The sequence below is a fragment of the Ceratotherium simum genome, chromosome 2, assembly GCF_057802395.1.
Source record: "Ceratotherium simum simum isolate JZ-2026a chromosome 2, ASM5780239v1, whole genome shotgun sequence".
Taxonomy (NCBI): Eukaryota; Metazoa; Chordata; class Mammalia; order Perissodactyla; family Rhinocerotidae; genus Ceratotherium; species Ceratotherium simum.
This window is the reverse complement of record NC_141901.1, coordinates 77,237,380-77,253,351: the sequence shown is the minus strand read 5'-3', so window position 1 is coordinate 77,253,351 and position 15,972 is coordinate 77,237,380.

The window sequence follows — 15,972 nt, the reverse complement described above, 5'->3', positions numbered from 1 at the left end:
GAGTCACAGCCTAAAAGTCACAATCATAGCAATGAAGGAGATCCATTAAAGAGAGAATGTAGGTTGGGAAGAGCAGGTTCACGTGGTAGGCCACAGCTAGGTCTGCCAGAGACCCCAATGATGCAAACAGAATGGAACACAGAGCATGTAACCATGGCCTACCAGGTGCCGCAAGTATCTCCATTCATGGGAGTAGGTAGAATTTTGAGTCCAAGTTTACAAGCATATGGTTACCTTGTTCCTCCAACTGATGGTTTTCTTCCTTGGCACAGAGGGTTTTATAGAACAATTCAGTTCCCTGAGAAACAAGAGAGGCACTGACGATCAGCATCCATCGTGGCATCCTCATCTATTGTAGCCTTGCCAGGAATCATTTGCTGGTTTGGAAGTAAACCAAAATGAAAGCCATGTAAGCTGAGTCCAGGGGACACTTTTAACCATCTTTAAATATAGACCAGACATTTTGACCTGGTATAATTAATTTCATATGTTTAGCAGGGTTGACAGAACGGACCTTGTGGTTTAAATGGGAAATGGTAAAGAAGCAAAGGAAGAGGAAATAAGTGGGAGATCCCTGACTACCGGGAAGTTTTGATTTACTCTCATAGCATTCATTGGAAGACGGGCTGAGCAGTAGGGCATCTGGGGATTATGCTGTTGAGGCAGAATGTCTATTAGCACTATTAGTTCCTCTAGTGGGCAGGGACCTGCTCAGCCAGTGCTAACGGCTATGATGTACAGGTGAATACGGAGAAAATGTACTAAAGGAGTAAGTGTAGGACACCTGGCCTTTTACCAAAACGGGAATAAAAGCCTGAAATTCTGTGTTGGCAACAGAAATAATACACAACAGCCAGACTTTCCCTGTGTTCTTCCCTCCTACTCACCCCACAGCTCTGGAGGCATAGTCCACCAGCCTAGTTATTACCCTCCATGATGCTCAGGTACAGTAAAGTGTAAATCTCAATACAATCTCTAGTGCAACACAGTAAAGTGTAAATCTCAGGAAGCCACATTAGACAAGAGATGGTACTCCTCTTGTACCAACATTGCTGAAACACTGGATGTGCAGTTTGACGCTGCTGAGATTGAAGAAATGGGCAGGAGAGAGAAGGTGGGGAAGACAGGTTTGCCAGCGGGACCACCTTCATGCATTAAGGATATCATGCGTGTTTGAAACAATAAGTATAGAGTTTCTAATTGATAGAGTGGAACAATGGAAAGTAGTTGGGCATAATCCACTTGGGATCTCCCATGCCAAGAGACTGTGCAGAGAAAAGAGCCTTACAGAACTAAGAACCTAATAGAGGATCAGCTTTCGGGCACCTACCACTCTGAGAGAGGTATGAAACCACGCCACAGCAGGACAGGCTCATGAGGAGACATTGACCTCACGTATTCCACCTCCCCAAGACCCAAGTAGAATACCCCTGGGAACAGGGAGAAAAATTAATTGAGACTGAGTCCATACACCCACCCCCACATTTCGAGCCACAGGAGACATAGGCTGGCCTGAATTAGAGGAAGGGAAAGAAGAGAGCTTCAGATCAAGTAAAAGATACAAGTTTTAAAATGAACAGGATAGGGTCCTAACCATCGAACTAAGATAATTTGAATACCCAGGAGTGACAATAGTAATGGAATTGGATGAGATATCATTAAGAAAAATTGCTACCCAGTAAGATAGGGGAACTCAACAGAACACAGCTCATTATAGCTACTGGAAAACATTTTTTTTTCATGTTTATATCCCAATGAGTTGAGACTGCTCAATCAACTGGTCTCACAGCAATCATACTCAACAATATCACTGCACGAATTTATGGTGACAAACACACTGATATACAGACCCACTCCCTATGCACCTGACTCCTATTTGTCTTTCCACTCCCTTCACTCCTGTAGAGAACACTTATGTTCATCTCCCTATCATCCATTCTCCCCTCTTGAGGCAAAAGTCCAGTCATTTTCCATGTTGGACTTCTTGACAAGTCCTTGTCTTCATCTCCAGTCCTGCTCCTCCTACCATCACCATCTACTTCTGTTGCCCAGTATGGCTTCTTCTTTGTATTGGCACCATTTCCCTCTATTTCTATCTTCTGTTTCTATATACCACTGAATCTTATCTAGGACCACCCCATACACAACTCTACAGGGATCCATTCAAATCATATCTTATATGAATAGCATCCTTGGAGTTTCCCAAAGCACAGTCTCTGTATCCTCATATGGTGGCACTACCCACTACATAGGACAGATATATCAAAAAATATGTATTCTTTGTAAATACTTTTATATTGTTTTATGAAACACGAAGTTGTCTAAAAGCCTTAGCATCTATAATAGCCTTTTATACACCCATTCAAGTAATATTTGTTGCAAATTAATTATTTGATTTATAATCCCAGTGCACTGTTTTCTTTAATAACCTATGTGATGATCAACACTTTAGTTCCTGATATGTTTGATCCCATGAGGAATGTAAGCAAAGTGCTACAAGTTGTGTGTCCTTTTATCTCTTGCCATGTGGTTGTCAGGAAATAAGGGAGTGGCTTTTACATGAAATTGTTTTAGAGGCATATGGGAAAGACTGAAAAGTAGGCGTTGGTGGTATGAAAGCAAAGCCATCAATTACTCCATAATTAGAAGTTCTGGTTGGACTCGGAAATAGCAACTATCAAAATCTTGTGCTTCTCTCCAAACGTGCATCCATGTACAGTTTCTCAAATATATCTGGACCCTTGATCAAACTTCCTTCCTAGAAGCAAAACAGGGCTCCCTAGAGTTAGAAAAGAAACAATCAGCCCAAAATAGGGTCATTTGTGCTAAGCCCCATGTGAGCAAACCAAGACTTCATACCTAACCTAATTGCAGTTTCAGCTTGTCCCAGGAATGTGAACTTTAATCTCTCAATTTAGAATTACCTGGTCAGCACTAGTGAAGTAATCTACCGATAAACCCCACCTTCCCCTAGAGGAAGGTGACCTTGCCTGAAACAATCCACTCTTTGCTAGCAACTTTCTTTCCCTGCCCACTTCTGCCTATAAAAGCCTTCCATTTTGTACAGCTCCTGGAAGCTCCTTTCTATCTGCTCAGATGGATGCTGCCAGACTCATGAACCATAAATAAAGCCAATTAGATCTTCAAATTTAGTCAGTTGAATTTCGCTTTTTAACAGATTTGGTGGCAGTGACAGGATCCGAAGGACACTGCTGACATCTTCGGAGAGGAGAAACACAGGCGTTGGTAACCACGAACCCTCTTGGCATATGTCGAGCATTTAAAAGCTGTTAGAGTGCTTGAGACCTAACCCAAAGACTTCTGTGTTAGGATAAGACTGTCAATGAACAGGTTAGATTGACACTAGGTCACTGTCAGCCTCAAGAAAATGAAGTACGCTGTAAAACATCACACAGTTTCCACCCCAGCGGCACATCCTTTTTAGGTATTAGATTGCCTCTGAGAGACCCAAACGCTTAGCTTAAAATGAATGAATGAATGAATGAATGAATGAATAAATACATAAAATGGGATTCTTAAATTCCAAAGAGTTCAGCATGCCAGCTTCTGGCACACCTGCTTATTTTAATACAGAAGCTTCCAAAAGACTTCACAATTGCGAAATAGCTTCATTAAAAAACATGTTACAAAACGCTAATGAAAATTTAAAGACACAAGATTGTAAACAAAAGTCTGCCAAACCATTAGCCTTACAGCTACAAGAGCTCCAAGGTCAGAGACATAAAATAACACCTGGCCTCCTGCCTTGCACCCTCCTAGGGGTCCATCATCAAAACACTGACCCAGTGGCCGATGTCTCAGTTGTAATCAACTAGGACACTGGAAAAGAGATTGTCCTCAAAGGGCCTATGTAAAATTTTCAACATCAACTCGAATACCCTTGTATCTGCCTCCCAAAGGAGAGCCCCAATATAGGCCCCTCCCAGAGTTGACAGAACTCCAAGGGATTCTCCAGTAAACTGCTACCAGTAATTCCCTTAAAACAGCAAATGGAAAACCAAAATTAAAATTAATGAAAAAACTGGCCAAATTCTGGTAGATACTGAAGCTACACTCTCTACTTTAAATGTCACTCAGAGTCTGCAGGTGGGATCCTGGGAAAAACTGACAGAAGCCGGCTAAAGGTGAAAATTCTTACCAAAGTCAGCTCTCCCAGATATCTGTCTGTCGTACCCAGTAGAGAGAGAAAAATAAAATTTCACGTTGTCCCTTCCTTTCCAAATCCAGGCCGTTGGATATTGATCTTTAGGAGTGCCGCTAGATCTTGTGAAGATAACATCTTTTGCACCCTCTTTGAAGATGCCTCTTGAGTCCATGGGGTTGTTTAATATTCCCCAAATATTTGCTGTTTGTCCCAGCCAAAACCTGACAAGATACTTGAAAGAATTTAATAACTCTATGATCAGAAATTTGGCCAAATTGGAAGCCAATATTCAGAGCCTGAGAGGAATGTTTTTTTAGACCTTCTCCCCTAAGCTAAATGTACCCAGAAGGAAAGAAAATCGTTCCAACATAGGTAGACGGATATCCTTTGATATCATCTAGGCCACAACCCAATCCTTTAAGGAATTAGAAGCAACTATCCTTACCCTACAAATCTTTGCAAGACCAAAAATACAACTCTAGAAACAATTCAAAGTCAAATTTTTAAATGCTCCCATGATAGACCCAATTTTTTAATCTTGTAGCCAAGGTTCCGTATGCAGGAAACATTTAATATTTAATTCAATGCCCTGTGCACCTTCCTTATCTAATCTTACAGTACATCCAGGAACCAGGAAAGAAGGAAACTCTGCTAAACACAGAAGAACTGTAACAAGGAACTGTTTGCAACATAGCTATTAACTTTAGAATTGAGTGTCAATCAAATTTGCTAACTTAACCTACAGAGATAACTAACTGCCTATCTTGCTTGTTTCTTTTGTTTTTCTGTTTTCATGCTGGATAATGTGTGGATTAAATTTGCTAATAGAGTAGTCCCCCCTTATCCTCAGTTTCACTTTCTGCGATTTCAGTTACCCGAAGTCAAGCACGGTCCAAAAATATTAAATGGAAAATTCCATAAATAAACAATTCATAAGAGTTAAATAGCATGCCATTCTGAGTACCAGGATGAAATCTCACACCATCGCTGCTTTACCCCACCCCGATGTGAATTATCCTTATGTCCAGCATATCCGTGCTGTAGACACCACCTGCCCTTTAGTCACTTAGTAGCCATCTTGGTTATCAGATCCACTGTGGTAGTATCCCAGTGCCGGTGCTCAACGAACCATTATTTTACTTAATAATGGCCCCAAAGTGCAAGAGTAGTGAAGCTGGCTGTTTGGATATGACACAGAGAAGCCGTAAAGTGCTTCCTTTAAGTGAAAATGTGAAAGTTCTCGACTTAATAAGGAAAGAAAAGAAATCATATGCTGAGGTTGCTAAGATCTACAGTAACTTTTCTTACAATATATTGTTATAACTGTTCTGTTTTATTGTTAGTTTGTTTTGTTAATCTCTCATTGTGCCTAATTTATAAATTAAACTTTATCATAGGTATGTATGTATAAGAAAAAACATAGTATATACAGGATTCAGTACTGTCCATGGTTTCAGGCATCCACTGGGGGTCTTGGAAAGTATTTCTCATAGAAGAGAGAACACTACTGTATAACACAACCTAGTCATCTAATTAGTTTGTTTTGTTGCTCTGTTTTACTACTGGATAGAGTTGGATCTATGTGGAAACTCACGTATCAAATATGCATACTTGTTGGTGAATAAGTGGTCTTGAATAACAAATAGTGACAAAGGTCACCAAGAAAAACAAAGAGAAGATCCTAAGTACTAGGATTGATTGGTTCATTCAATTTCCTCATCTGAGAATGAAAGTACCTTCTAGCCCTGATTTTCTGTATGCTATGAGTAATTCCATTCATTAGTAACAACAACAACAACAATAAAATCCATGTTACTAAATTAAAAATATATATGGAATATTATTTTTATTTTGCCAACTACTTTATCTTTAAATATTAATACTGATAAAGTACAATGAGATGCACACTCTCATACACTATCTCATGGACTATAAATGGGCACTGTCTTTCTAGAAAGCAATTGGCAATGTCAAGTCCATAAAAATCTTTACCCCTTGACACATCAGTTTATGTCCAGATATCCATCATAAGTAAATAACTAAAATTGCCAACAGAGAGGTTCATAGCAGCATTATTTGAAAGATACCCAAATTGGAAACAATCTCAATGCCTAACAATAACAGTAAATTATGATGTAGTCACGTGATGAAATTCTATTCAATCATTTAAAATGGAATTTATGAAATCTTTTATTGACATAAGGAAATGCTTTAAAAAAAATACACCTACTCACTAGTTATGGAACATTGGGAGAGTTACTTACCTGTCCGTTCTGCAGCTTCTTTACCTGTAATGTGGGAATAACAGTCCTGCATCATAGAATGGATGTGACGATTGAATGAATATAAGCACAGTGGTTAGAATAGTGTCTGGCAGAGAGGAATCACTAAGTCAATATTAATTGTCTTATCACCTCCATCATCTTCATCCTCATTCCAAAACAGTCCTTTCATAGAATGCTTATAATACGTCTAGTTTTTAAATGTTTACAAAGTTGAATACACATATGGTCTTAATGGCTTAAGAAAAAAAGGAATATATACATACATAAGTAATTAAAATTTCTTTTTTTGAGGGATGTAATGTACAGCATGGTAACTATGGTTAATAATACCATGCTGTATAGTTAAGTTGCCAAGAGAGTAAATCTTAGAAGTTCTCATCACAAGAAAAAAACTTGTAACTATGTATGGTAAAGGAAGTTAACTAGACTTATTGTGATGATCATTGCACAATATATACAAATGTTGATCATTATGTTGTAAACCTGAAACTAATATAATGATATATGTCAATTATACCTGAATGAAAAAGAAAATAAAAAATAAATAGCCCGCCCTAAAAAAATTCCTTCTTTAAACATTATAATATTTTCAAATTTTTTTACTATAAACATGTATTATTTATAATCAGGACAAAGATTTTTACATATGAAAAGAAAACAATCTACATAGTACAAAAGCCAAAACACGTTGAGAAACAGAAAACAGAAGGATGATGCCAGAAATTCAAAATGGCAGAAAAGAATGGGCACTGAGAAGGTAGAAAAGAACCATAAATGAGGAAATTGGAGAATATACAGCTCTGCAGCATAAGGACAACATGTCAGCAGTGCCTTCAGGGGCCACTGTCCCATGCTAGAGGCACACACACACCTTTACAGACATGAGCAAATTTCCAAGAACATTGTATTGGTCCCCAGAGGGGACTCCAAAAGTTGATGTACAGAATGGTGATCCAGAGTTTGCAGCTAAACTAATTCTAACATGAAACAGAAGATGCCACAGAGCAGCAAGCCCAAGAAACACTCAGAGAAGATGCCAAGTAAATGTGCTTTCGCCACTCCTCTTCCTCAGCTGATTCATTCAGGGAGGGCACCTGACTCAGAACAAACTTAACAGAGCTCTTCTCCAGGACTTTTTGAACCAGAACCAGGAAAAATGATCAATGTCTCTCCGGCAGCAAAGCTATGTGTTGTGAGGCCCAGGACTAGTCTCTGTCCATTTTTCCTACTGAAAGGCGGAAGCTAGTATGCTATGATGAGGCTAACAGGCCAAGAGACAGGCAAAAACCTGGCTACATTCACATCCCTAGTTTTCCAAGTTCCCACCGACCCTGAGTTCTAGGGCGCTACCTCCCCTTTGCAGTGCTGAGATATGCCCAATATCCTTCCAATATATAAATATAAATGTATTTAACTAACTTAGAGTCATTTTTCTGTCACATGCACCCAAAGACAACTGCCTAAAATACTCATACAATGCAATTAATATTTCTGGAAATGACTTCATCTTACATCTTTTTTTTTATTTTTGATTTGAAAAAACCATTCATTGTACCCTTTATACACAGTACCTTTTTCCTAAATTTTATTTTCTTACCTATTGGTCTGAATCTAGCACCATCTAGCACCTGGAACATAATATTTGTTGCCTTGGATGCATTTATGCACTGAGCACAATTTGTGTGATATGACAGGCAGCGTGCAGGAGGCTGGGACTACGTGGTCGCTGTTCTTCCAGTGCCTTACGGTTCAATCAGGGAGACAGACAAAGTAATTTAATGTGATGTGATAAGACGTCACATAATTACAGGAGCACAAAGGAGAAAGCATCATGGAGGAGGCGGCACCTCATCTAAGTCTTGAAGGAAATTCCAGTCAGAAAGAGCCAAAAGGGCAAAGGTATAGAAATGAGAGATGAATGTTCCATTTGGAAAAGTGTAAACGTTTCTGTATGTCCAGAGAAGGAAGAGGAAAGGGCAGAAGGCTGAGGAGTAGGGAGGTTACGAGGAGGTACTAAGCTACAAATCAAGGAAGGCCTTGAATAAAATGCCAGAGTCTTGGACTTTATCCTGTAGGCAATGGGGGAATGACAGTAAAAAAAGCTGCAGCATGACAAGATCATGTTTTGTTAGAAAGATCAGGCTGCAGAATATACTGGGAGGAAGCAGGATAGAGACAAGGAGTTCTGTTAGGTCAGAGATTACAATCTTTGAGCTAGTGAGTTATTGTTTAAGGTTATAATGAGGCAAAATAAAATCTCTCAGGGTCAACTGATTTTGTCTTTTTCACTACCTGTTACAAGTATCCCATCTTTCTTACATTTTCTTTTACACATAGATAATTTTGGAGTTGTTATAAGATTATCACTTTAAACGTGTCTCTATGGACAGCATACCATTGCATCTTTTCAAAATCTAAGCTGAGCATCCCTGTCTTACTAAAAGTGAGTTTAACACATTCACATAGGTTTATTTGTTAGAAACTATTTCTGCCATCTTCTTTCATATTTTCTGTTTCACATATCTCCTTTTTGTTTCTTCTGCTCCACTCGTTTCCTAACTTCCGTAGATAGACTGGATTTTACTCCGCCCATTTGAAAATCACACATTACAATCTTAGTCTTCTGGTGGTTATCTCAACTTACTAAGACCCATTCTTATATATTAATCATGTATTTATTTTCCATAGTAATAGAAGGCAAAAGCTTATCAATATTATAGTCCCCCTATCCCCTTCACTTCCACCAGAAATGCCGTAGCAGGCTCTTGTCTCTCTCTGGACTCCAACACCCACCTCCCTCATGTTCATATTTTCTAGAGTTTAAATTACGAATTGATAGATTTTTGTTGTTGTTGTTCATTGCTTGTTTAGATAAGAAATTTTACTAAATTACTTATTAACATTTTGTTCTCATATCTTATTGATTCTTCTTTATTTGTTTTGCTTCTTGCTGGAGAATTTCCTCCAAGAGTTTTTTTAGAGTATGTATTAGGTGATCTGAGGCTCAGCATTCCTACCATTATTTTTACTGACTCTAATATGTAAGTGATAATTTAATGTATTAGGTTTAATTTTTTTTCTTTCAATCCTTTGAAAATAGTATTCCATTGCTTCTTGCACCTAGGCTTGCCTTTAGAAGTCAGGGCTAGATGTGTAGTTGGTCATCATCAGCACAAATGAAGAGGACAAATGAAGCCAATTGTGGGGGTGATATCACCAACTGGAACATGGAGAGGGAGAAGAGAAGAGAGCCAAGAATGAACTCCTGAGAAAATCCAACATTTAAGGGGGGATAAAGAAAGAGGCATTGTGGAGCCAGCCCTGATGGCGTGGTTAAAGTTCGGTGTTCACTGCTTTGGTGGCCTGGGTGCGCATCCTGGTCATGGACCCACATCATCTGTCTGTCAGTGGCCATGCTGTGGCAGCAACTCACATAGAAGAACTAGACAACCTACAACTAACAGAAACAACTATGTACTGGTGCTTTGGGGAGGGAAAAAAAGGAAGATGGGCAACAGATGTTAGCTCAGGGTGAATCTTAAAAAAAAAAAAAAGAGGCATTGTGAACTAGATTGAGGAGGAACAGCTGGAGTTTTACAAATGTAATCGGGAATGTGTCGTGTAAACCAAGGAAGGAGGCAGTTTCAAAAAAGAGAGGATGAACAACATCAAGTATTACAGAGAGGTCAAGTAAGATTAAGTACTCCAAATTGTTCCCTACATGAAACAATACATCCAAATTACTGAGTTTTCTTTTTTAAGATGAGAAAGATTTCTATCACTTTCCAATGCTGGTGTGAGGAAGCAGAGAGGAGGAGGAAGCCAGCAGAGAGGGAGAAACAGAAAAGAGAAGGGGTAAATGATGCATCATTAAGGTATCGAAGGAGACTGGAGGATAAAGAGCACTAGTGCGAGGAGATTAACCTTTAAAAAGGTCATTATCAGTGTTCTCTGAGGCTTGAGGAAAGGGCCAGTCGAGATAATGACATATTTGTAGCTGCAGCAGCTGCTTATGATCATGAGTGAAAAGCCACCAATCCAAGGTTGGTGGAAAAGAAATAAATAAAGAGCCTGTGTCCTTGATGCCATCATTTAGTCACTGCACCAGCCCTGGACTGCCTTGTTAGGAAACAAATCCATATTTGGTTAAGCCACTAATAACTAGGTTTTATACCTGAAAACTCTTGTGATGAATACATATAGGCTAGAGGTACCAACATCTGAAGTATGGACAAAAAAGCTAGCAGAAAAGGGAGTAGGAAGAGGAGCTAAGGACCTGGGTAATCAACTGAGATAAGCTTCTTTTAATAAGCAAGGATCTAATGTAGATGAGTGATCCCTAGCTTTTTCAGAAATAATCCAGTAAGGATTATTACTATTTTTAATGTCAAAGGAACATGAGTGGTCTGCTTTCCCAATTCACATACATAATAATAACTGATATTTATTGAGCACTTACCACGTGTCAGACAGTGTTCTAGTGCCCCATATATATATATATTTAATTCATTTAAGTCTTATAACTATTCTTTGAGGCAAGTTTATTATCGTCCTCACTCTACTAATGATAAAATTGAAGCACAGAGAGGTTAAGTAGCTTAACCACGTTCACCCACTTACTTAATGATGAAGCTGGGGTTTGAACTCAGGCAGCACAACTCCAAACCCTTATATTCTCAACCACTTTGTCTTATTGCTGCCCCACAAGATAAGAGCTCTAGTGTCTGTGGCTTGGAAAAGGAATGCGTGTATGCATATGGATTTGAATGCCCACCTCAATAAACTTGAGTCTCCCTGAGAGTCTTAATCCACAGGTTGGAAACTCCTTTATCCAGTGCTGCCATTAACATCTCCAAGTTCTATCTCCATATTAGAAACATTTGAAAAATTGAAATCTCAATTTTAGAGTCATGTGTTTAATTTAATTATGAATATAAGCAATCACTCCTTGGAAGCAAACATTCTAATTGTAAAATAATTCTGGGTCATTTTAAAGATAACAGTGACTCAGCCCCCTCTATGAATTAGAGAAAGAAGCACTGCTATTCTGCCCACCAGAGGAAGCATACTAAGATCTAGATCTTTGTGTTAGAATAACTAAAATATTAGAACTAAAAACTAGAAGCAGCAAAGACATAGGCCATTTTCTACTTCTGAGATTTTGACCTCCATTTCAAACACAATTCTGGCAGGTGTCCTTCCTTCATAAAATAATAGAAGAAAAGAAAAGAAAAGTAGAACTAAATTAAATTAAAATAATAAAACATTATAATCCTATCTATTCTATAAGACTCAGCTGAAATGTCATTCCTAACTCCATCTCCAGCTCTTCCTCAGAATTCCTTGCTCCTTCCTCCTTGCTATCATACATTTTTATTACAGCATTTATCAGATTGTACTATAGATCTTCTTAGGTCAATCTCGTTCACTAAACTGTGGACTCCTTAAGGGCAAGAACTTTTTTATCTTTTGAGCTTATCACAAAGCATATACTCCATAAATATTCAAGAGACTAGTCTAAAGACTATATGATGTGTTATATAATTTGCTTTGCCCAAACAAGATTTGTTATTCTCCCCAAGTACAGAAATCTAGATCTTGTGGACTAGGTAAAGAAAATTGTAAAATATATGAGAATTTGATTTTTGCACTGGAATTTTCATCATTTATTTTTAGTATTCTTCCACAGATGGAGTGGTTGACCCACTATGAGTTGGTCTCCTTATCAGGGGAAATGATGTGTCCCCGAGGATACAACTTAGGGGTTATACATATGGCTTGGGAGTCAGACCAGGGTTTCAGCTTGGTTTGACACCTACTGGCTGTATGACTTTGAGCAAGTTATTAAGGCTCAGTTTTCTCAATTGTAAAATCATAAATGGTGTCTACTCATAGGGTTGTCTTGTGGATTAGATGAGTTAATAGATTTAAAGAATGCCACATAGTGCTTGGCATATAGTAAGTGTTTAATAAATATTATTACTTGAGAAGTTAAGATATGACACCCTATCTTAGGCTGGGTTCCAGAAGCTGACCCTGAGACAAAGATTTGTGTAAGAGCAATTTACTAAGGAAGTTCTCAAGGAAAAGAGGTAACGGAGGAGGGGAGGCAGAACAGGGAAAGAGAGGAAGTCCATTGGGGTGTTCATTACAGGCAAAACTCCGTGGAGGTGGCATCAGGCTGATCCCACAGGGATCTCTAGTGTGTAAGGTATACCTTGGAATTTGTCCTAACCCAAAGCAAAGGCACTGAGATTTCACATCCTTGCACCTGTCAGTCATTGGCTAAGGACCACCTGGGAGGATGTAAGCTACCTCTAGCTCTCTGCATAAGTGGGCAAAGCAGTTCCTGTAGCCTGTGGGCCATCCTCCAGAGAAGAGTTGCTAGTGTGGGCCATTGGAAGCTAAAGCACCCTGACACAGGGAGAAGGAACATACAGGAACAGTAAAAGGGATATGAGGGGATTGGGGCAGAGGACCAAGAATGCCCACTACCATACCCCAAGGTATAACCAACCAGGCAAAATATAGCTACCCGTAGCAAGATGTAGAGACAGACACAGGTTCAAATCCTATGTCCTCCCTTCTCCAGGCAATGTGAACTTGGACAATTTACTTAACATCTCCAGTCTCTGTTTCACCGTTTGAAGAAGGGGGATGATGTTACCTATCTCAAAGAGTGATTATGAAAACTAAATGAGTTAAAGTAAAGTAACAATCAGAGTATCTCACATGGGTGCTCAGTAAATATTAGTTCTCCCTAATCCTTATAGGATTCCCTATATTCATAAAGAATGGGTTATAGAGATCACCACAAATAGATGAATCTGTAAGTACTTGCTCCTGGCCCAAAATTCTTTGGCAAACTTTCTGTTTAAAGCAAAAGAACTCTAGGTAGGAAAAGGGCCAATAAAAAGAACCTTCTAATGGTGGGATGTCCCAAGAACACGTGACTTCACAAGAACATGTGATTTCACATTGTTCCCTATTTAATATATTGGGCTTTAAAGTGACAAAAACAAAAACAGCAAAAAAAAGACATTTTCCTTTCTAGTGTGGAACTGATTTGGAAAGAGACATAGGAGTCAGATAGATCATCAAAATACTGGCTATATCTATGGTGAAGTTGGAATAATAAATATGACTGGACCTGAAGCCACAATTGGGATTTCTAATGTTGCTCTCCAAGTCTAGAACTCAGCAAGATACTCCCTCCACCATCCCCAAAACATACTCTGCAAAGCAGATACTTTTCTGCCTAGGTACAGAAGGAATCGCAGCCTCAACGTAAATTGGACACTAGTAGTAGGGAAAGAGAGACTGCTTTCCAGATCTGCCTCTAGAAGGCAGGACAGGACCCTGACCCCTGCGTGCTTAGCACAGGGAATGTGGAACAGAACACACACTGTGGACAGGGAGATCCAAAAGAGAAGGAGGAAGAAACTTAAGTCTAACACGATGAATTGCAACCTATCTATACTCCAGGTTCTGTGTTCATAGTGAATAACTCACACTAATAGAAATTTAGTGTTGCCTTCAGAAACTTATATAAGGGTGAGTAACTCAGCCTTGCAATTCAAAAAGAAGCTCTTTTCATTTTTTAAAATGAAAAATTTACAGATATCATTCCTTCCAGGAAATCAAAAGTGAAATCATAGACCATATGCTTGCCTCAATAAAGTAATCCAAATCCTTTCTCATAAGGAAAGATACTGGCTGTTACTCTCCTAGCATGTGACTGACCCATGTTTCTAAAATCCCATGACAGGACACCTCTGTGTCGCCATGGTAATCAGAAGTCTGGCTCTCCCTGCAGAATTCAGTGTTGTTCAGCTAAATTCCCAGAGAAGAGAAGAATCTGAGACGTATATTAAAAAGAAAAAACATAAAATTAACATCCCATTTTCTTATCTTGCCCTATTCATTCTCCCTATGAGGAATACAGGGAACCTCTCCTCTCACTGATAAATTTAACATGGGAAAGGACAAATCGGTTTCTTTTATGGCTCTTGGAAAACAGTGTTACTCATTCAAATGGGAATCCACCGTGGCTTATGACAGCCAATAAAATGTCTGTGTGAGACAGAAAGAGAGGAGGGTAGGCAGTTATCAACAGAGTAAAGGTAGGTTCTTCTAAGATCCTAAATGCCCACTCAAACTGTGAATACTATATAATAGAATCTGTTACCCACTGGAATCAATTATTAATCAAATTTTACAAACTATTTTCCTTCTGGGGTTATGATCTGAAAACTAAACTTAACAAAAACTGTAGTTTGAAGTTGAATAAAGGTTTTTGTACCTAATAAAGGTTTCATACAGAAACAATTCATAGCAATTATATTTGCCCAAAAAAACCCATATTTATCAATTTTGTAATATTGCATGTATCAACCTAGGGATCTTATAAAGAGTGAAATAAAAATTAATACAATCAAATCTGAAATTACTGTATGAGATTTAAGGACACTGGGAGGATTTAAGCAAAACAGCCTCAGCATTAAATGTTCCAAATATCCCCAGTCTGGTGCACAACTAAAGAGGAAATCAAAATCAAAGTTAAATTTATAAGTATGAGGTAGTAAATGTCAAATACTATCAGTGGAACGAAATAGATGTCTAGACTGGAACACAATATAGTAAAATTGGCGGGACATGCCAAAATAGTACCCAATGCACTTGTTTTAGCATTTATTCCTAAACAACAATAAAATAAATTAAAATAAATTAGCTAGCAATCAACTTGAGAAGCTAGAAAAAGAATTACCTTATAAATCTAAAAGTAATGAAAGCAATGACTACTGATAAAAATTAATGAAATAATGAGCACACCAATAATAATAACCACAAGCAGCAAAAATAATTTTTAACTGTACAATTTCTGGGGCTAGTGAAAGTATGGGGAGAAGACTTTCTCTTACATTATGTAATCCCCAAACTGGAAACATAAATACCTATAAATGTTCATCAGTAAGTGAATTCTTAAATTATAGTTAATCTACATCATGAAATTGTATTTAATATCTAAAATGAATTAGATAATTATATGAACCACCATATATCAGGTTTCCCAACCTCATGCATGCACATACCAACTTCAGGATTGTTGCCACGTTCATGCATCCATTCTACTATTTTGTTAATATATCTTTAAATGGACTCCATGAACAAAGAAAAAAAAACGTGGTATCATTACAAAGTAATATCTTCGAAATTATAAGTTTGGTATGTTTGATAACAACTAAATTTTTTCAAAGCTTCTTCTTGTTCCTGTAATAGACAAGGAAACCCAACCCTTTTGAGCGTGCTGAGTGACTCTGTTTCCTGAGCCAACCTGTTTCCTGTAGATATAATAAATGATGTGTAAACTGAGGTCAAATATTTTCCCACACGTGTAACATTGACCTTTATACAGTCATTCTCAAATAATCAGCCACTATTGATAATGTTTAGGAGTATATATTTATATGCAGCGAGAGAAGGTAAAAGAAAAGCCTCTTGAAGAAACCAACATTGGGGCCA